The sequence below is a fragment of the Loxodonta africana genome, chromosome 22 (genome assembly GCF_030014295.1).
Source record: "Loxodonta africana isolate mLoxAfr1 chromosome 22, mLoxAfr1.hap2, whole genome shotgun sequence".
In the NCBI taxonomy this organism is placed as follows: domain Eukaryota; kingdom Metazoa; phylum Chordata; class Mammalia; order Proboscidea; family Elephantidae; genus Loxodonta; species Loxodonta africana.
The window spans coordinates 28,742,228-28,764,465 of NC_087363.1; the positions used below are offsets into that span (position 1 = coordinate 28,742,228).

Below are 22,238 nucleotides of genomic sequence, written 5' to 3' on the forward strand. Positions count from 1 at the left end.
GTTCCACAAAATAATCACTCTAAATCTTGGAAAAAGACCCTCTTTGAAACCAAGCTGCCAGAGCGCCCGTGACTGCGCGAAGCACCAGCGACACCCTACCACTTTGATTCTTAAAGCCAATTCTGAAATCTATTTTGATTTTAGAAAGACCTGCAATCATAGGCAATTTCCCTGATGGTGTGTTCCTGGTGAAATCTCAAAGACTTCTAGGTGCTCTAGAATTTGTAAGTGTGGTTTGCGGATTTAAAAGAGGGGGGAAATACAAGGAAGAAGGACAAAAGAAGAGGTGGTTTCAACAGCTTTGAACTCACATTAGCTCAGAACCGAACACACAATTTTCACCTGGAGCATCACTTTCGAATGGAATAAATGTTCAGATGCTGCTAAGCGGTCACCACATCTGGGCTTAGAAACGCACTAATTCACTCTAGCCGTCAGAGGAAGAGTGTCATTTTTTTCTTCTTTAAATGATTTATTTGCTTTAAAAAAGGAACGGTAATATCCAATGGGCCTCCTTTTTTCTAACTAAAAAAAAAAAAAGGAAAGACAAAAGCCTTCATATCACTCTTCCTCAGGGTCAGACCCGCAATTTGCAGCAGACAATGCAGGTAAGCATGGCCATGATACTAAGAATTAGTGTGAATCTATAATGCCCTTTTCTTCGGAGCAGCTGAAAACATTTTCTTTCTCATTGATTCGAAATAAGATTAGACAGCTCCTCGCCATGTTACAGAAACGGCCTTCCTGGGATCTGATGTGACACGGCTGGGTTCTGTTTGAAGGGCCAGACAGTGAAAGGTAAGCTCATTCATCTATTTCCTGCTGCAATTATGCATCTCTGTTCTGACTCACAGGCCAGGTGCCTGTCTATCCCACAAGCTGGTTTATTCCATGCCTCGCCTGAAAATGAGCCCCCCCTCACCAAAAAAAAAAAAAAAAACTTACTTAATGTAAGGAAATTTTCTTAAGGATTACAGAGCAAAAAGAATTCTTTTTGGCTTCACTATAGATGCTTTGGTATTTGTCCATCCAATCGTGTATTTCAGCCCCAGCATCTTAAAACTTGGAAGCAACTCCAACTTGGTATCCTTTTTCCAGCAAAATAAATCTCCCCAAGTTAAACAGGCATTATAACAAACTGACAAGTGAAACTGTGCTTTTCCAGACTTACCTAGGATTAGTCATTATTTAAATAAACCTAACACCCAAGCATTGGGACTGCCTGGCTTTGCACCACTGCAACTGTCCAATTCCTTTCCTGGTCTTTCATGCAGATGCACACAAACAGGGTGGGGCTCCCTGGCCTGGCAAGCAATGTTAAGCGAATCTGTGCTGCAAAGAAAGCTCGATTAATCGTTTACATTCCAGTTTTTCATTTTCCTCCCCAAATACCTTTGAAATAACCATGTGGTTAAGAGTGCCGCTGCTTCTAAGGTTAAGGTTTAGATTAAAATCTTTGCATCCGATCAAATGTACTGTGCGCAAGCATGGATGACAGGTACTGAAATGAAGGTGACAAGTCAAGGAACCGGGAAACACCCCCTGAAGAAGAGATGTGAGGAGGAGACAGGCTTCTCTGTCTAAGGATGCTTCTGATGAAGTTTCTTTCTCTTTTTTACAGGTAAATATTCTTTAGAGTCTACGAGTAAAATTCAACCCTGCTTAGCTTACATGCTGGTTCCTTTATGAGTCAGCAGGCCGCTGAACAGTTCAGACGGTGCAACCCAGGGTAAAACGAGCAGGAGCTGTCTTTGGACACACCCATTTCACTAATTCTGACTCTTTGATTCTTTTTTTTTTTTTTTTTAATCATTTTTGCTACTTGGTGTCTGACCTCAAAACTTGCATAAAAAATTGCACCCCTCCATCTTCACCAAAGAGGACTCAGGCCCCCAATGTGGAAGCAGTACCTTTTGGCTGTCTTACTGAGTGCAATTGGATTAGGGCTTATTTCTTCTTCAATGGACAACTCCTGTTTTTTTTTTTTTTTCTCTCCAGTCTGCATGTTATCAGCTTGACATTCCTTTCAGTGGCATGTGACAAATCAAATTGGCCATCATTGCACTCATCAAAGGAGGATGTTTTCTATTTCCAAGGACTGTTTCCTCCGCTCCTTTTACAATCGTGGACACACACACACACACACACACAAATTCTTGGTATTTTTGGGTTTTTTTGGGGGAGGGGGCAAGAGGACGGTGAGGGTAAGAGATAATGAATGGCTACAATTCACCATTAAGAAAGAAGAAAAGCAACCCGTAGTCATAAAGCCAAGGCACAGTAATAAAATACAACTAAGGTCTACACCTTAAATTTCAAGCATTCATCCAAAAATGGAGGTATTATTAGCTTTGAAAAACTTTACCAAAAATGAAGTACCTTATTTTCCAGGTCTTTTTTTGCATGATTCAGCACTTTTTATACTAATTTCGACCAAGAAGTTAAAAGGTAAAAGGAATACTTTCTGGATACCTTAAAATACCACACACTTTCTTGAGCCACTGCACTCCTGCTTCCACAGGGGCTTATCAGAAATACTGGGGTCGCTGATTTACTGCGGTACATCCCGTGACCACCTCAGAGCAGCGCAATTTCTCTCTCTGGCATCTAAGTGGCTTTTGGGGACAGAATGACCGGCAGTAGGGGCTTCGCCCCATCTTGGGCTGAGCCTCACCCGGGAGCCACACACACGCAGCCACACTCGTGTGCACCTGTCTAACCCCCATCAGCTATAGCTACACGTTCGCACCCGATGTGTCTTTCAGAATTTGCCGAAACCCTCCCCCCAAATCGAGGCTTTTGCCCGAGCCCCCGATCCGCGGACGCTGCAAGCAGGAGGCGGAGGAGACGAGAGACCTCCGGCTCGCTTTGCAAACTTAACCTGCGCCCCAACCCCGCACTGTCTCCGCGGCATCCCAAGCCGGATCTGCACACTCACCTGCCGGTAAGCGACCCACGCGACTCGGCTGTCCAGCCTCCGGTCGCTACCTCCACCAGCGAGCCTCCGCGCTCTGTGCCGGGAGCGCTCTCACGGGTGGCGGGCACAACCGGCCGGTACAGGCAAGGCGGCTGGACGCCGGTAGCCGGCCGGAGGAGCGCGCCCGGGCGGGTCCGCGCCGAGCCGGAGAGAGCGGGGCGGGAGGGGCCATTTGTAACCGAGCAGACGCTACCACCGCCCCTACTTGCGGGGGGCGGGGGCGGGCGGTCAGGTGACGGCGGCCCACCCTCCGCCGCCGAGCCGGGTGGTTCCTGCCCAGGAGGAGCCCCCTGGCGCGCTCTGATTGGAACTCCCGCCGCAGAGGCGAGGGAGGGGGACACGTGACCGTCCGGCCCCGCCGCCCGGAGCGCCCCACCCCCGCTGGGCACCCCATATTCCTGCTGGAAAAGCCGGGGGACACAAGGGAGATGGGGGAACACACGGGGGTGCAGAAGAGCCTACCAGCCCCTTTAGCCTCAGCCCGGGGTGCTCCTGGCCGCTGAATCCGGGGAGAACCGGTTCCCACAGGCCAGCCGGCCTGCACTGTCCTCCTGTCCTCTGGCCGCAGTACCCTCCCCCCACACCTCTAGATACAGGCACTGTCCGTGCAGACCACCGCCGCTCCGTAGATGCCAGCGCTACTTAGAAAAAAAAAAAAAAAAAACTGCCTGCACACCGGCACGTTTTACCAGAGAGGAACCCCACAGCGGTGCATTGCAGACATCGCCCGGATCCGCGGGCCAGGAGACCCCCGACCACGCCCCGGAATGCCTGACGGCTCCCGGGTCAGGACGCAGAGGGACGGCGGTTTGCTCCCTCGGGGGGGAGGGGGAGAGGGCGCCGCGGGAGCGGCAGTCTCCAGTCCTCCCCAGGACGCGGGGCGGGGGGGGCTCTTCGGAGTGCGAATCCAGTTCGCAGCTTCTGGGAGCAGGTTGCTAAAAAAGGTCAGATTAAAACAACCAAGCTAGTAGTGCCTGCAGGAACGCGCCGCTTGGTTGCGGGAAGGCCGCTATTAAACATCCATAACGAACACTGCTTTTCTTATCGGGGGTAACGGGCTTCTGCGAGGGCCCCCCAGAGTAGGGTGCTATTCTAAGCCCCAGTGCTCCTTCAGAGCCGGTGGATTCCGCAGCCGCCTCCCCCACCTCCCTGTACCCCACTCTCCAGGCTGCACCACCCTAGGAGGCAGGAATCCGGAAAAAATGCGGTGTCACGTCAGCCGCTGTGCCTGCGGACGCGTCCACGCCAACTCCAGCAACACGTGGGGACGGCGAATCTGGGCGTCGGCTCTTCACTTGGGTGGTTATGTTTATATGATTATTTATTCTAACCAGATTGGAGGAAGAAGTCTGTCTTTACACTGGATTCTTTCAAACTTCAGTCCAAGGGAGTTTTGTACTCCCTTTGGGTGGGGACGTGGTTTCCAGTCGAGGCCGCCACCGCCCTCAGCTGAGTCTCGGGCACTTCGGGAAGGGTGGGAGAAAGACCCTTGGTCTTCGAGTGCTCTAGCTTCCACTCTCCACCTCGGCCAGCAGGGCAACACGTTTCCGCCCCTGAGGGCCCTTCCAACCAGAATATGATCCTTGGTCTTGAAACCGGAACATTGACCCATTCGTACCTGGGCGTCGCTGGGCGTGCGACAAGCGACGGCCAGTTTTACAGGGAAAGATTTGGAAAGCTGGTACAAACGCTACACAGGGAACTCTTCAGGAAGCTGAGACTAACAATTGTAAATTGAGGGGAGGAGAGCTGGGAGAAGTAACATATCTAAATCAATTAAATTAATAAGGAGCATTTTTTTTTTCTCCAGGTGGACGCCTCGATACCGTCCCCTCCCCCCCGCCCGCTCCTTTTCTCCAAACCACAGAGGTTGGGGAAATCGCATCAATAACATGGAAGTCCATGGGGGGAGGCGGGGCAGGGAGAATGCCAAAGCTCAGTTTAAAAAAAAAAAAAAAAAAACCTCGTTAATAGGCAAGGTAGGGTACCTTTTCATTTACAAGTGTTAATCTTGATGATGACCACCAGATAAAAATTGGGGGTTTATTGTGACAAGAGAATCTTCGCGCACAGGACGCAGACAGAATTTTCACGCTTAAAAATAAAGCCCCCCCCCCCGCCCCACACCACATACGGCTACCTAGGCAGGAATTGGGGGGCGGGGAGGGCGGGAGACTGCAGATTCGCCCTGCGCCCCCGCGGGGGCGGGGGGGCCACTCGTTGCGGGACTGTTAGGGGAGGTAATCTCCTAGCCGATCTGGCGGGAATCCGAAGTTAAGATCCCTTTCCGAGAAGCGGGCGCCCTAGAAGCCGGCAGACAGCGAGCACCTACTCTGTGCCTAGAGAAAGTGTTCTTTTTACTAGAGCTCTGAACCATCTTTGCATGAAACGCTTTGTCTTGCTCGTCTGGGAATTGCTCATTGCAGTTAAATGCGTGCCGAGCGCGCACACACACGCACACAGGGGGTCGCCCTACACGGGGTGGGGCGGGCAGGGTTTCAGACTTTTATGGACTCTGTCCTTGGGAAGCAGAGCGGTGTGGCTGCTGTTGTGAGACAGGTAAATCGGAAATGCCCTCCCGCAGCTGCTCTGAGAGTGAGGAGCTGAGGGCAGAGGTTCCAGTGCGGGCAGAGGCACCCATATCTCTGGTCCTGGTGAAGGGCAGAGGGGTCAGGAGACAGGGGCGACAGGAGGGCGGGAAGGTTCTTCGGACTCCGAGTTCATCTCTCTACTGGTTCACGCTCTGTTAAGAAAAGGCGCTATATCCGGGAGGAGAGAGACGCTGACCAAGCGTCGGCACCGGGCCATCCGCCCTCCAAGGGAGGGGGAGCGAGACGCGGACACATTCGGCTGGGCCGGGACCGCTCGCGCTGCAGCCCAGCAGCCGACAGGCCACCCACCGCTTCCCGGCGCGGCGCGGCTACCGAGCCCTTGCCTTCAGCGTCTGGCCGTGGCACCATCCGGGGTTTGCGGAGCAGGAGCAGAAGGCACCAGCAACTCGCTGTGGGTTTGGAGTGACCACGCCTTAGGACTGTGAAAAGCTGCCCCCGCGGTGACTGGAAGTCGGGATGGTTAACAAAGTGAGGAATTTGTACTGTTTTTTACATACAATGAAGCTGGTAGTAATCAACGCTGAATCTTTGCTATGAACTTGGAGGAATGTGGAGCGGGGGGGTCGGGGAGGAAGGAGATGGAACTGAAGCTGGGCTTAGAGCACCTACTGGAAATGCCCAATTTAAGGAATCTCTGCGCCCTCGGGAACTCTATTCCAGTGGGGGCGCCGCTGCGCTCGCGGTCACCTGTCGGCATTAAGACACTAAGCCTTGCGCAGCGATTCCCACGCCCCCGCGGCCAAATCCCTCCGCGCCGGTTGGAACGCGCAGAAGTCTTTGCTTGCTCTCGCCCCTTTACTTGGCCCCTCTTACTTTCATTCCGATAACAGGTTAACGCCAGCAGGGACTGCAGTGCGACTGGCGGGCACCCCCCCCGCCCCCCTTCTCCTCTCTCCTGCGGCCACACCTTCAGCACCCCCTGTCCCGCCCCTCCCCACACTTGGCCGCCTGTTCTTTCCGGCGCGCTCCCGCCGCCTACTCCTCCCCGGGCGGGTGGAAGTCGAGTCCGAGTGCTGGCACGAGGGAGTGCACACGCCAGCTACCCGCGACCCTACTGCTGCACCGAGCTCGGGGCCCACCTACGTGGAACCCGCCGTCCCCACCGGGTCCCCAGCGCCGGCGTCCGGGGCTTGGCTGCGGGCGTAACTCCCTCGAGGCGCCACGGCGTACCCAGTGATCTTTGTCCATTCCAGTCTTTTCCTTGTGCCAGCGTTCGGCCAGTCGGGGAGCCTCTTCGTCCCCCGCATGCATCCCCAGCCACCCCTGACAAAGCCCTCTGGCTTCCCACACCGGAGTGGGAAGGAGGCCCCGGAACCCGGGAGGAGACGCAAGCGGAGAGCGCCTCCAGGCGCCGGGCCTCGCCACTGTCCCCGCCCCCGCCAGCTGGGTGCCAGGCTGGGGCTGGGCGTACTGGCTAGCGGGGCAGGCACCCCGCCTGCTGTCCTTCCAGCTCGGGCTGGGTCGGCCGAGCGCAGGCACCGGCCGCCGCGGCGCTGCAGGGAGGAGGCCCCGGGGCGCCGGTTCCTCCACAACCACGTGCCCCTAGTGTGCGCGCCCCCGGCCTGCAGATGCTACCCGGCTGGCGCCACCGGGATTTCCGGGCGGACCCACCCTCCCCGGCCACTGCGCCTAGCTCCCAGCATTTGGAGTCTCCTTGGCGTCTTTGCTGCAGCATCAAGCCCGGAGACCGTTCTGTGAGCCAGGCTGCCGAGCACGCGGCTCGCTGCCTGAGGCTGTACCCCCGTCCTCGTCCCGCGCTCACCTTTTCTTGTGGACAGTGAGGTTCACTCGCAGCACCGGGGCTGCTCAGCCACAGCCCGCGGCCTCCTGGAGGGTGCAGCGGGAGGAAGTGCCCGAGGCGCCAGCACCCTCCTTTCCCTCAGACCCTTCCCGGCTTTCAGCACAGCACCTTTACCAGGTCGCCACCTTCCTTGACAGAAGGTTAGGGTATAGTTCTCGCTCCCTCTGCTTTCTCGCTCACATCAGCGCCCGCCTGCCTACACACACACACACACACACACACACACACACACACACACACACACACACACACACACACACACACACACACACCCTGAACACTGCGAGGCCAGGGCCAGTGTCTCCCCCTTGAATTCCTAATTCCAGCACTGTGCAGCGCACAAGTCTCTTGACAGCAAGATGAGGGGTGGCACTTATGCGTTAGGTGGTTTCTTAAAATTGGAGAAATAGCCTTCTGCCGTTGGTCATTGTGTTAAGAGGATTGCACTTTTTTTTTTTTAATATAGCCAAAGAGCATTCAGACATTAAAAAAATAATAATAAAGTATTTATTTTGAGTTAATTGTATATTCATTCAAATGCAGTTGTAGGAAATAATAGAGCCATTGTACCCTTTACCCAATTTCTTCAATGTTCACAATTCCCAAAGCTGTAGTACAATATGACGACGAGGATGTTGGCATTGATACAATCCACTGATCTTACTCAGATTTCCCAAGATCTACTTGTATTCATTTCCGTGTGTGTGTATTTAGTTCTATGCAATTTTATCACGTGTAGGTCCACATATCCACCACCACGGTCAAGATACAGAGCAGTTCCATCACCACATCACAAGAATCCCTCATGTTGCCTTGTTACAACCATGCCCACCTCCTTCCCACACCTAAACAAACCCCTGACAACACTAATCTTTCATTTCTATGATTTGATCATTTCAAGAATGTTATATAGATGGAATTGTACTGTAATGTAGTCTTTTTGGATTGGCTTTATTCACTCAGCGTCATTCCCTTGAGATTCATCCAAGTCGTTGTGCCTATCAGTAGTTCATTATTGAGTTGTATGAGTTGTATTCCATGGTGTGTATGTACCACAGTTTGTTTAACTGTTCACTCATTAAAGGACATCTGGGTTGTTTCCAGTTTGGGGCTATTACAGATAAAGCTGATACGAACATTTGTGTACAGGTTTTTGTGTGAACATAAGTTTGCACATCTCTGGGATAAATGCCCAGGAGTCCAGTTGCTGGGTCCTATGGTAATTGCATGTTTAGTTTATAAGGAACTGTCAAAACTGTTTTCCAGAGCGGCTGTATGATTTTACATTCCCTCCAGCAGTGTATGGGTGATCCAGTTTCTCGTCATCCTTGTCAGCATTTGGTGTTGTCACTATTTTTTATTTTAGCCATTTTGGTAGTTATGGTAGTATCTCATAGTTCTAGTTTGCATTTCCCTGATGGTTAATGATGTGGAATATTTTTTCATGTACTTATTTGTTGTCTGCCCTGTTTCGTGAAATGTCTGTTCATGTCTTTTACTTGTTTTCTAATTGGATTTTTTTTTCTGTTGAGTTTTGAGAATTCTGTATATATTCTAGACACTACTTCTTTGTCAGATATGTGGTTTGCAAATATTTGTCCCAGCCTGTAACTTTTCTTTTCATTTTCTTAACAGGGTCTTTTGCAGAGGAAAGGTTTTTAATTTTGATGAGGTCTAATTCATCTTTTCTTTTGTTGGATCTTGCTTTTGGTGTCAAGTTTGAGAATTTTGCCTAGCCTTAGATTCTGATGATTTTCTCCTATTTTTTCTGAAAGTGTTATACTCTTACATTAAGTCTGTGATCCATTTTGAGTTACTTTTTATAAAAAGTGTGAGGTTTACATTGAGGTTCATTTTTTTTTGACTACGGATGTCCAGTTGTTTCAGAGCCATTTGTTGAAAAGTCTGTCTTTACTCCATTGACTTGCTTTTGTATCTCCATTAAAAATCAGTTGTCATATTTGTGTGAGTCTGTTTCTGTGTTCTCTATTCTGTTACACTGACCTTTTGTCTATTCCTTCACCAGTGTCACACTGTCTTGATTATTGTAGCTCTGTAGTAAGCCTTAGGCAGAGTGATTCGTGTCAGTTTATTCTCTTTTTCAAGATTGTTTTAGCTATGCTACGGCTTATACCGTCACATGTGAATGTTAGAATAAGTTTGTATAAGCCTACAAAAAACTTTGCTGGGATTTGATTGCATTAAACCTATAAATCAATTTGGGGAAAGTTGCCGTCTTTACTGCATTGAGTCGTTCAAATCCATGAACATAGTATGTCTCTCCATTTATTTAGGTCTTCATTGATTTTTTTTTTATTTGCATGTTACAATTTTCAGCATGCATATTCTCTACATGTTTGTTAGAGTTATACCTAAGCATTTCATTTTCTTTGGAGTAATTGTAAATGATACTGTATTTTTAATTTCTGTCTGCACATGATCATTAATATATAGAAATGCAATTAATTTTTTTTTGTTGTTGATCTTAAATCCTGTGGCCCTGCTGAACTCACTTATTAGTGCTAGGAGTTTTTTGTAGCTTCGTTGGTATTTTTAATCTAGACAATCATGTCATCTGCAAATAGGGACCATTTTATTTATTTTTTCTTTTTTAATTTGTATGCCTTTTGTTTATTTTTCTTGTCAGTGGCTAGAAATTCTAGTACTATGTTGAATAAGAGTGGTGAGAGCAGACATCCTTGCCTTGTTCCCGATCTTAGGGAGAAAACATTTAGTCTTTCAGCATTAAGATGTTAGCTGTAGGTTTTTGTAGATCTGTCACCGTGGGCAGTTCAATTAAAGTCTCCAGTCCCTCAGTGCCCTGGATTGTTAGATGGGAACAATCGTATTGCTCACTTGAAAACCTTTAGAAAGTAAAATGGCTCCAGAAGTTCAAGTTAAAATACCAGTTATTGTTTTGCAAAATTCCAATGACAATGTCTAAATGTCTGAACAACTCAGCGGGCGATTCCGTGTCCAGAAACCATAACCAGGTACCCTGATACAGAATTTTATCCAGAATCTTCAAAGGCATAACAACCAGTAATGAGGAACTTTCCAGTGTACTTGGTTTTACACAATTGATATATTCCTTAAAAAAGAAAAGTCAACTGAGTTGTTGGAAACTGACTCATAATTTGCATGCACTAAAGAATTTGGATGTTAAAAAGAAACTTGCACTGAATCCTTTTGTACAACAAAAAATAATTTTTATAAAAAAAAAAATTACTTCTAATTTGCCTGATGTGAAAACTTGGTGCTTGAGCACATAGAGTTTTGTGACTGTATGAATAGGAGCCCACAGACTGCACAATGGCTCCTTCTCTTCCTTTTCAGCCCTGAGAAAGTACAGGTGGAAGGTAGGAAGGGTGGGAGGATGTCAGTATTCTTTGTGAACGGTCATGACTCCTACCTGAATGAAAAGTTTTTCCCTAAGCAAAGAAAGACAATAGGACTCAGAGCCTTTGATGGGATCAACACTGCTGTGGCACTGTGAACGCTTTTCCGAAAAGTAACAATAACTTTAAACTTGCAGAATTTTAGTCAGCTGGGGCAAGGTGAACAAGCCCTGGTGGCACAGTGGTTAAAGTGCTTGGTTGCTAACTGAAAGGCTGGCTGTTTGAAACCACCAGCCACTCCGTGGGAGAAAGATGTGGCAGTCTTCTTCCATAATGATCTACAAGCCTTGAAGACCCAATGGGGCAACTCTACTCTGTACTATAGGGTCACTGTGAGTCGAAATCAACTTGACGGCAGTGGGTTTGGTCTGGTTTGGTTTGGCTTGGGGGTGAGGTGAGGAGCCCCTGGGTGGGCACAAGCTGTTATACTCTGCTTCTAACCAAAAGGTTGGCAGTTTGATTCTACACCTTGGAAGAATCACAGCCATTGACAACCCTATGAGCACACTTCTCTTCTGCACACATAGGGTCACTGTGAGTCAGAATCGACTGGACAGAAACTGTTTAGGTTTTATTCGGGGGGTGGGTGGGTGAGGTGCGGTTGTGTGGGGGTTCACAGGACATCTAGCTGGTGGCTTTCAAACTGGAACAGTCTGGGAAGAAAAACAGATTCTTAGACCCTGCCATCAGAAGCAACTGATAAGTCAGTGTGATTTCCATCCTAAGTGATCTGGGTTTCAATCCCCAGTCAGATTTGGGAACCACTGACCTACAAGCCTAAAACAAAATTCCTTCCAACAGGCCTAAACAGGGAGCTGAGAGATTAGGAGGTTGTTAGAGCTGGTCCTCTGTTCTTGATGCTACCTTCCCTTATAATGTTAAAGTGTGGCCAGTGTGTGTGTGAGAGAGACAGAGAGAGATAGGTACCTTCTTGTGTCGTTTTCCTGCTTGGCTCATAGACTTCTTCCCACAGTCTCCTGTGATCTCAGAGGGTTGGGCTTTTCCTTTTCTTTTTCTGGGAGGACCTCCCTCACACCTTCCTCTTCTTTATGGCTCCACCTAAGCCTTAATGGCTGACAGAAGTATCTTGTTACAATAGTAGAGAACTCTATGAACATTGACCCTCAGGCCTGGGACAACGATTACATAAATGGGAACTAAAGGAATTTGGCAAATACTCTCTCAAGGCCATAGCCTTAGAACAAAACGAAACACACAAAGTTCAAGTATTGAACTGTGGTTCCTTCAGAAACAGACTGAGGGATAAGGACTCAATTGTATGTAGTTTATTTGGGGGGTGATCCCAGGAAGCACCAGCACAGGAATGGGGCATAAGTATGTGTTGGGGAGAGGAAGGCAGGCAATAAAGGGATGTAATGGTTAAGCAAGGAACCTTGGTGGTGCAGTGGTTAAGCACTCAGCTGCTAACTGAAAGGTTGGTGGTTCAAACCCACCAGTGGATCCATGGGAGAAAGATGTGGCAGTCTCCTCCTGTAAAAATTACAGCCTAGAAAACCCTGTGGGGCAGGTCTACTTTGTCACATGGGGTCACTATGAGTTGGAATCAACTCGATGACACCCAGCAACAGTGACCAAGAAGAGACTACTGTGGGCAATTGGAGCTTAACCCTCTGGGAACGGTGAGAGCCAGTGTAGAGCTCACACCTCAGAATTGTCCCATTAAGGAGAAAGTGAGTTGCGGGATTTATACATTGGCCCTCTTCTAAGGGTCATTAACTCCTGGCACTACTGTTCTGTGTGGAGCCCTGGTAGTGCAGTAGTTAAGTGCTTGGCCGCTAACCAAACGTTGGCAGTTCGAATCTACCAGTTCCACCCTGTCCTATGGGGTTGCTATGATTCAGAACTGATTGATGGTAATGACTTTTTCTGTTCACTGGTCTATGTGTGTGTTTAATGAAACAATAAGAGTCCCTAGGTGATAGAGTCAAGTGCTCTACTACCAACCAAAAGGTTGGTGATTTGAACCCACCCAGAAGCACCTCAGAAGAAAGGCCTGGTGATTTGTTTCCAAAAGGTCACAGAAATGAAAACCCTATGAAGTGCAGTTCTAGACCTATACACATGGGATGGCCATGAGTCAGAATTAACTGGAAGGCAACTGGTTGGTTTTGTTTTTTTACTGGTCTGCTGCATGGGTGGCAAAATAGGCTCTAGGTCAGAGAAAGCCCACAGCCAAGGAATGTCCACGTTGGCCATTAGAAGTTGGGTGGCAGGTACTGAAAGGAAAAGGGTATGGGGATATGAATGAGACGCTAAGAGCATCTGCTATACATTTCTAATCTCTTCTCTGGTCATGTGGATGTCTTTGACCCCCTGGGACAGGGGTCAGCAAACCAAGACCCAGGAACCAAATCCAGCTCACTGCCTATTGTTATAAATAAAGTTTTATAGGAACACAGCACACCCATTTATGTGTTATTTGTGACTCCTTTCACACTACAATGCTAGCGTTGAGTAGTTGCAACAGAGACTGTATGGTTAGTAAAGCCTAAAATATTTGCTATCTGGCCCTTTTGCAGGGAAACCCTGGTGGCGTAGTGATTAAGAGCTACAGCTGCTAACCAAAAGGTCGGCAGCTCAAGTCCACCAGGCACCCCTTGGAAACTCTATGGGGCAGTTCTACTCTGTCCTATAGGGTCATTGTAGTCGGAATCGACTTGACGGCAATGGGAGGTTGGGCCCTTTGCAGAAAAAGTTTACCAACCCCTGCCCTATGTCAAAGATTAGCAAGCAAAGAAGAAAAGCACATTAATATATTTACATTTTAAATGTTTACCCTGCAATGCAATGTACTAGGTGTCATGACACAGGTGTAAAATAGGGAGTCTGAGGGTAAAAGGGTAACTACCCTGATGGGGAGACTGTGAGTGCTTTCCCGAGGAGGTAGGCTTTGTGCTAGGTCTCAAGAGGTGAGTAGAAAATTGGGGTGTGCGGAGGGAAAAAGAGGAGTTTTAAGGCAGAGGACCTAGAAGTGCAAAGGCATGAAGACCTGAAAATATATACAAGAAATGAGAATCTCCAACAATTTGGCATGGCTCCAGTGCAGAGAGACCAAATGATGAGGTAAGATAGGAGATAGGAAGGAAGGCTGGGACTGGGTTTTATGAAGCATAAAATGCTAACATCTTAGCATGACCTGTGGACTGAATTCCTATTGTATCCTCTTCTTACTGCCCTGAATAATTATATATGAAAGAAAATTGATGGGAAAATTAAATCCATAACTGCACTGGATAATAAGAAGGAGCATTCTTGATGAATCAGAAACTGTAAGGAGTCCCCGAAATGTAAAAGGCAAGTGAAGAAGGATCAAAGAAGAAATGGTGCCTAAAAGTTAACCAATCAAACAACTTATGCTCAAACAAACAGAATTAATAAACAGAATAAGTCTGTAATGGTTATTACATCCATAAAGCAGAAACAAGTAGAATGTTGGAAACAAAAATACATCAACTGTTGAAATTAAAAAATGAACAGTATTAGACTGAGCAACAGAATAGACATAGTCCAGAAATTAAGTTGAAAGGTGAAATCAAGGAATTCTCCCTGAGCACAACACAAAGCTAAGAAATTGAAAGTATGAAAGGACAGATAAGATAGGGAAGGTAAATCCAAAAATTTCAACATTCATTCAATAGAATTTCTAAAAAGAGAAAACGAAATAAAAGAAAAAAAATTGCCCAAAACTGCAAAAAGACATGAGTCTTCCTATATAATAAAAGGGCCCATCAAGTGTGAAGCAGGATTAATGAAATATACACACAAATACAGACAGTTACACAAACCTAGACATGTTATAATGAAATTTCAGAACACTAAAGAGAAAAATAAAACCCTAACGCTTCCAGAAGTCTTATTTACAAAGGAACAAAAATCATATTGACATCAGACTTCTCACTGGCCACTGGGGTCACAAGAAGACAGTGGAGCAACATCTTTGAAGTTCTAAACATAGAATGCCAAACTCTCAAACAAGTGTGCAACTGAAATTTTCAGAGATTCAAGGACTCAGTTTACCAGCCTCAAGCACTCTCTAAAAGAAGTTCTGAAAACTGTAATCTTACATGAGAAGAAAATGAACCTAAAAGAAACAAGTAGGATACAAAAAGCAATGATGAGTTAAAACCCTTAGTAAAATTTATTATTAGGTCTAAATAACTATTGACTGTAAATAATAATAATAATTATCTGGAGGTAGACCGCTGGGTGATAACAATAGACGAGGTAAACCAGGAGATGAGGAAGAAGGTCAAAAAGTGAAAATATGCCAAAATTTTTGGCTTCTTGGGGTGAGGATGTAGGAAGTGGATCTCTCTAAAAATCATTAGACAAATACAAGTTTAAGGGTGTGAGAAAATTTAAGACAAGTTTAAATGTGTGTGTTACAATTTAAGAGTAATAACTAGAAAAACAAAGTATATTTTTAAGACTATTAGAAAAGACAGAACAAAGAAAATACAATCAAGCCAAAAAAAGAAGTGGGAAACATTAAAAAAAAGTATAGTAAAGACAAAACAAAATAAGATAAAATGAATCCAAACACATCAGTAATCAAAACAATTTTGAATGGCTTAAATTCAGCTATTTAAAGATTAATTGGTTAAAAAAAATCAACAACAGATACATATTGTTTGTAAGAGACACACCTAAAACAAAACAATGTGGGAAAGTTGACGGTAAAGATTCAAAATACAAAGCTTACAAAAAAGAAACAGAAAAAAAGTGAAATTCAAGGCAAAAAAAAAAAAGCTAACACAAGGAAAACAACAACAACCCAGATCAGAGACAAAAGCCGTATTTCTCTCCCAATAAACGGATGCTAAGGAGTCCTGGGGGCACAATGGCTAAGCACTGGGCTACTAACCCAAAGGTTGGCAGTTCAAACACTCCCAGTGGCTCCTTGGGAGAAAGACCTGATGATCAGCCAAGAAAACCCTGTGGGGAAGTTCTACTTTGTCACATGATGTCACCATGAGTCAGAATTGACTTGATGCCTTCCTGTGGCGGAGAAGCTTTGGAAGGGAAGGGAGTGGGAATCAGACTGAGTGAATGAGGAGAAAGAATAGAGACTGTGAATATGATTCTTGTCCCCTGGTTGTATGATTTCTCTCCCCTTGAATGAGAGCAGGTCTTACGAAAATCATCTCACTTCTGTTCGTTGGTTCCATTGTAAAAGAAATGTGCAGTTAAGGTCCCTAATCAGTCGACTTTGGTTAATCAAAAGGGAGATTCTATTGAGCCCTTTAAATCTGGGTCTAGAATTCAGAGAAGGAAGAAGACAGAGATTCAAAGCTACAGCAGATGTTTTCCTGGTAGTCTCAAAGAAGATGGAAGCTGCCTAGAGTTCTTCAGCGGCAGGGAACTGAGTTCTGCCAACAACCTGAACAAACCTGGGAGATAATAGCAAGCCTCAGATGGAACCACAGCCCTGAGCAGAGGACCCAGTAAAGCTAGGCCTGGACTCCAGATCCACGGAAACTGAGATGATAAGTTTGTGTTGATTCATGCCACAAAGTTGGTGGTAATTTGGTGTTGAGCAATAGAAAACAAATACATTAGGTTACCTGTGAGATTCTTCTGTTTGGAATAATGGAATCTTAGAATGAAAAACCTCCCCTTGTCTGGCAGTTTGTGGTACTGTGTTGGTGTGTGTGTTGCTGTGATGCTGCAAGCTATACCACTGGTATTTCAAATAGTAGTGGAGTCACTGATGGTGGACAGGTTTCAGAGGAGCTTCCAGACTAAGACAGGCTAGGAAGAAGGACCTGGAGGTCTACTTCTAAAAAATTGGCCAGTGAAAACCTAATGAACAGCAATGGGAAGTTGTCTGATATAGTGCTGGAAGATCCGCCCATCAGGTTGGAAGACACTCAATATATGACTGGGGAAGAGCTGCCTCTTCAAAGTAGAGTCCACCTTGATGACGTGGATGGAGTCGAGCTTTTGAGACCTTCATTTGCTGATGTGGCACGACTCAAAATGAGAAGAAATGTCTGCAAATATCCATTAATAATCAGAAAATGGAAAGCACAAAATATGAATCTAGGAAAATTGAAAGTGGTCAAAAATGAAACGGAATGCATAAAGCTCAATATCCTAGGCTTTAGTGAACTGAAATGGACTGGAATTGGCCATTTTGAATCAGATGATCGCATGGTCTACTGTGCCCGGAGTAACAAATTGAAGAGGAATGGCATCACATTCATCATCAAAAAGAACACTTCAAAGTCTATCCTGTCAGTGATAGGATAATATTCATACACCTATAAGGAAGACCAGTTAATACGACTATTATTTCAAATTTGTATACCAACCACTAATGCCAAAGATGAAGAAATTGAAGATTTTTACTAACTTTTGTAGTCTGAAATTGATCAGACGTACAATCAAGATGCACTGATAATTACTGGTCATTGCAATGCAAAAGTTGGAAATGAAGATGAATTGGTAGTTGGAAAATATGACCTCGGTGATAGAAACCATGCTGGAGATCACATTATAAAATTTTGTGAGACCGCCCTGACTTCTTCATAGCATATACCTTTTTTCAACAATATAAATGGTGACTATGCAGATGGACCTCACCGGATGGAATACACAGGAATCAAATTGACTACATCTGTGGAAAGAGACAATGGAAAAGCTCGATATCATTGGTCAGAACACAGCCAGGAGCAGACTGTGGAACAAACCATCAACTGCTCATATGCAAGTTCAAGTTGAAGCTGAAGAAAACTAAAACAAATCCACAAGGGCCAAAATACGATTTTGAGTATGTCTCACCTGAACATGGAGATCATCTCAAGAATAGATTTGGTGTATTGAACATTAATGACTGAAGTTCAGATGCGTTGTGGGGTGACATCAAGGACATCATACATGAAGAAAGAAAAAAGGTCATGTTTAAGACAGGAAGAAAGAAAAGACCAGAACAATGTCAGAAGAGACTAAAACTTGCTCTTGAATGTAGAGTAGCTAAAGCGAACAGAAGAAATGAAGTAAAAGTGCTGAACAGGAAATTCTAAATGGTGGCTCGAGAAGACAAAGTAAAGTATTATAATGAAATGTGCAAAGACCTGGAGTTAGAAAACCGAAAGAGGAACAACATGAAAGAACTGAAGAAAAAATTCAAGACTTGAGTTGCGATAGCGAAGGATTCTATGGGGAAAACACTGAATTACACAGGAAGCATCAAAAGAAGATGGAAGGAATACACAGAGTCGCTATACCAAAAATAACCGGTCAACGTTCAACCATTTCAGGAGGCAACATATGATCAAGAACTGATGGTATTGAAGGAAGAAGCCCAAGCTGCACTGAAGGCATTGGTGAAAAACAAGGCTCCAGGAAAATTGGCAGAATGCTAACTGAGATATTTCAACAAATGGATGTAGCTCTGGAGATGCTCATTTGTCTATGCCAAGAAATTTGGAAGACAGCTACCTAGCCAACCAACTGGTAGAAATCCATATTTGTACCCATTCCGAAGAAAGGTGATCCAACAGAATGTAGAAGTTATCAAATAATATCATTAATATCACAAGCAAGTAAAATTTTGCTGAAGACAATTCAAAAATGGTTGTAACAGTAAGTACATCAACAGGGAACTTCCAGAAGCGAAGGCTGGATTCAGAAGAGGACATGAAATGAGGGAAGTCATTGCTGATGTCAGATGTATCTCAACTGAGAGCAGTCAATATCAGAAAGATTTTACCTGTGTTTTATTGACTATGCAAAGACATTCGACTGTGTGGATCACAATAAATTATAGATAACGTTGTGAAGATTGAGAATTCCAGAACACTTAATTGTGCTCATGAGGAACCTGTACATAGATCAAGAGGCAGTTGTTTGAACAGAACGAGGGGATACTACGTGGTTTAAAATCAGGAAAAGTGTGCATCAGGGTTGTATCCTTTCACCATACCTATTCAATCGGTATGCTGAGCAAATAATCCAAGAAGCTGGACTATACGAATAAGAATGGGGCATCAGGATTGGAGGAAGATTCGTTAACAACCTATGATATGCAGATGACAGAATCTTGCTTGCTGAAAGTGAAGAGGACTTGAAGCACTTACTGATGACGATCGAAGACTATACCCTTCGATAAGGATAATACCACAACATAAAGAAAACAAAAATCCTTACAACTGGACCAATAAGCAACATTATGATAAATGGAGAAAAGATTGAAGTGGTTAAGGATTTCGTTTTGTTTGAATTCACCATCATTGCCCGTGGAATCAGCAGTTAGGATATCAAACGACATATTGCATTGGGCAAATCTTTGCAAAAGACCTCATTGAAGTGTTAAAAAAAGCAAAGACGACACTATGAGGACTGAGGTGTGCCTGACCTGAGCCATGATGTTTTCAGTCACCTCATATGCGTGTGAAAGCTGGGCAATGAAAAAGGAGGACTGAAGAAGAATTGATACCTTTGAATTATGATGTTGTAGAACAATATTGAATATACCATGGATTGCCAGAAGAAAGAACAAATCTGTGCAGAAGTACAGCCAAAGTACTCCTTGGAAGCAAGGATGGTGAGACTTTGCCTCACGCATTTTGGACGTGTTATCAGGAGGGTTCAGTCCCTGGAGAAGGTCATCATGCTTAGTAAGGTAGAGAGGGTCTGCAAAAAAGAGGAAGACCCTCAACGAGATGGATCGACACAGCGGCTGCAACAATGGGTTCAAACATAGCAAGGATTGTGAGGATGGTGCAAGACTGGGCAGTTTTGTTCTGTTTTACATAGGGTAGCTATGATTGAAAACTGACTCGATAGCACCTAAAAACAACAGCAGAATGAAAAAGGGGTCCCTGAGTGAAGCAAATGGTTAATATACTTGGCTGCTAACCAGAAGTTGGTTGAGTCCACCCAGAGGCACTGCAGAAGAAAAGCCTGACAATATTATACTTCTGAAAAACCAGACTTTGAAAACCCTGTGGAGCACAGTTTTACTCTGACACACATGGGTCACCCTGGATTGGAAATGACTTCACAACAACCGGTTTTTAGAAGGAAAAAGAGAAGGGAGGAGGGGTGTTTGAATTACAGACACCACCAAGACAGGGATGAACCTACTGAGGCCTGCATTCTTTTGTGAGCACTGGTTTACTTTCTGTAGCCTTCTACCCAAAATGCATCAACCAATATCCCCTTTGAGCAGATAACTGAGGCCATGCCTGGGCCACCTCTGGAATAAATTAAGAGAGAACTGTCTTGAAGCACACAGGCACTCCAGACTGGTGTGTCAGAGTGACCAGTAAGTCAGGTCCAAAGAGAACCTGGTCCCTCCATCTTCAGGAATTTCACCATCATCATTCAGTTAATTCAGAAGAGAGTCATTGTTAGAACAAAAATGATTTGATAACTGAAGTCTCCTAATCCTAAATTTAATTCATAAATGAGATCAGAAAAGTTGAACCCACAGATATGGATGCTAAATGTGTATATCTTTGTGCTGTAATCTAGTGAACACTGATAGAGATACCAAGGAATTGAAATAAAATTACTGATTACTTTGCTATTTTTACCACAAACAACTAAGATTATATTTATGTATACTAAAAGTTCATTTTTCAGTCATTTAACTAACAACTGTCTTCTTCCAAAACTTATTTGAATCAATAAGCCAGTCCAGCAAATTTGCCAAAGAGAATAACAGCAAACATAAGCAATCGTTTTCCACTGTACCAGGAATAACAAATTAAAAATGAGCCAGAAAAAGATCTATCCCAGTTACAATAGCAAAATAAACAATCAAATACTCAAAATAAATCCAACAAGAGATGTATAAAATGTATATGCAGAAGATCATAAAACTTTACTGAAATATTTTTAAAAGATATGAATTAATAAAGAGACATGCTGTGTTTCTGGAGAGGGAGCCTTAGTATATAAAAGACATGTTTGTTTTTCATGAATTAGTTTGTAAATTGCATATAAGCCCAAACAAAATCCCTACAGGATTTGCCTTGAAAGTTGACAAGCCGTTTCTAAATTTCATCTGGAATGTAAGATGAATGACAATATTCAAGGAATAAAACCCAGCCCAGACATATCTTTGAAAAAAAAAAAGTCAACGAAGCATTGAGAATACCAAAGATACTGTAATGCTTTAATAATAATTAAAAGTGTGGTATTGGTCCAGGAATAAATTAATGGAACAGAAAAGGGAGTTATATGAATTTTGTGTAAGAGAAAGGCAGCATATTTAATTCACTGAAGAAGGCATGGACTACTCAGTGAACATGGTTAAGATAATTTGCTCTTCATTTGGAAAGAAATAAACTTAGGTTTTATCTTTTGTCACAGCCAAAATATTCCAAATGGATTAAGAAGTAAGTATTAGATACACAGGAAACCCTGGTGGTGTAGTGGTTAAGTGCTATGGCTGCTAACCAAAAGGTCGGTAGTTTGAATCCACCAGGTGCTCCTTGAAAACTCTGTGGGGCAGTTCTACTTTGTCCCGTAGGGTCGCTATGAGTCAGAATCGACTGGATGGCAACAGGTTTTTTTTTTTTTTTTTTTTTGGTATTAGATAAACAAGGAGCTATGAATTAGAATGTTTATAGCTTTGGAGTAAATTTAGCATTACTAAGTAAGACACAAAATGCAAACTGTTGAGAAATTGTCCACATTAAAAAAAAAGCATGATAAAAGATGCTATAAAGAAAATTGTACTGCATGCTATTGACCTGAAAAAATATTTGTGACATATATAACAAAGAATTGATGTAAAAAATATATACAAATTTACAAATCCAATAAAAAGAACAATCAACACAGCTCAATAAAAAAAGGGAAAAATATGAATACACAATTCACAGAAAAGGAAAGACAAGTGGCCAATAAACATGTGAAATAATGCTTGATCTCAAAAATAATTAGGAAAATGAAAACTAGAACAATGAAGTATCATTTTAACCCACTTGATTATTTAAAATGTTGTATGTTGACCAGCATCCTGAATGAAAAAGGTACTGGGGAGTTGTGCACTCTTCTACACTGTTGTTAGGAATGTATATTGGTAGCTTTTTTTTTTTTTAATTGTGCTCTAAGTGAAGGTTTAGAATTCAGTTTCTCATACAAAAACTTATACACACATTGCCATGCCACCCTAGCTGCTCTCCCTACAATGTGACAGCACACTCCTCCTCTCCACCCTGTATTTCCGTTGTCCATTCAACCAGCTCCTGTTCCCCCCTGCCTTCTTATCTTGCCTCCAGACGGGAGCTGGCCACATAGTCTCACATGTCTACTTAAGCTAAGAAGCACGCTCCTCACCAGTATCCTTTTATGTCTTATAGTCCAGTCTAATCTTTGTCTGAAGAGTTGGCTTCAGGAATGGTCAAGGAATGGTTTTAGTTCTGGGCTAACAGAGAGTCTGGGGGCCATGTCCTCTGGGGTCCCTTCAGTCT

General features: G+C 44.5%; 1 long non-coding RNA gene across 3 annotated transcripts in view; it reads right to left on the reverse strand.

The window, feature by feature from the left end:
- The window catches only part of LOC111750595 (uncharacterized), a 140,901-nt gene extending 137,811 nt beyond the window's left edge, over positions 1–3,090 (reverse strand). For all 3 annotated transcript variants that reach the window (XR_002785702.2, XR_002785701.2, XR_010319020.1), the window contains exon 1: positions 2,939–3,090. This is a non-coding gene — a long non-coding RNA (uncharacterized LOC111750595). The remainder of the gene's footprint in view (positions 1–2,938) is intronic.
- Between the last annotated feature and the right edge of the window lie 19,148 nt (positions 3,091–22,238).